Source organism: Adiantum capillus-veneris, chromosome 5 (genome assembly GCF_014529385.1).
Source record: "Adiantum capillus-veneris isolate H3 chromosome 5, ASM1452938v2, whole genome shotgun sequence".
In the NCBI taxonomy this organism is placed as follows: domain Eukaryota; kingdom Viridiplantae; phylum Streptophyta; class Polypodiopsida; order Polypodiales; family Pteridaceae; genus Adiantum; species Adiantum capillus-veneris.
This window is the reverse complement of record NC_140935.1, coordinates 99,947,610-99,948,079: the sequence shown is the minus strand read 5'-3', so window position 1 is coordinate 99,948,079 and position 470 is coordinate 99,947,610.

The following is a 470-nucleotide window of genomic DNA, read 5'->3' as shown; positions in this document are numbered from 1 at the left end:
GACCTTGCTCTCACTTTTTTTAAAATTGATCTCATAGGTCATTTGGGCTTTTTTTTAATCTCATAGGTCGTTTGACCTTTTGAAGACGTTAATATAACATTTCATCTCTCTCTCTCTCTCTCTCTCTCTCTCTCTCTCTCTCTCTCTCTCTCACACACACACACAAACACACACACACACACACACACACACACGGCATTTGACGACGTTAATATAACATTTCATCTCTCTCTCTCATGCGACATGCATGGCGGCCTGTGAGCACCTTAAGCAAACCCTACGCCATGCTCTGTCATCTTTATGGCTGCCTCTGACTGAGCCCAACAAAGGCGGACAGTCGGACTCTCTCTCTCTCTCTCTCTCAGTAGCCCGATTGAAGGACTCTCTCTCTTTCTCTCTCTCTCTCTCAACGGCCCGATTGCAGTGCACACACCTCCGGAGCTAGCCGGTTGAAGCTGCTCATGGCACGT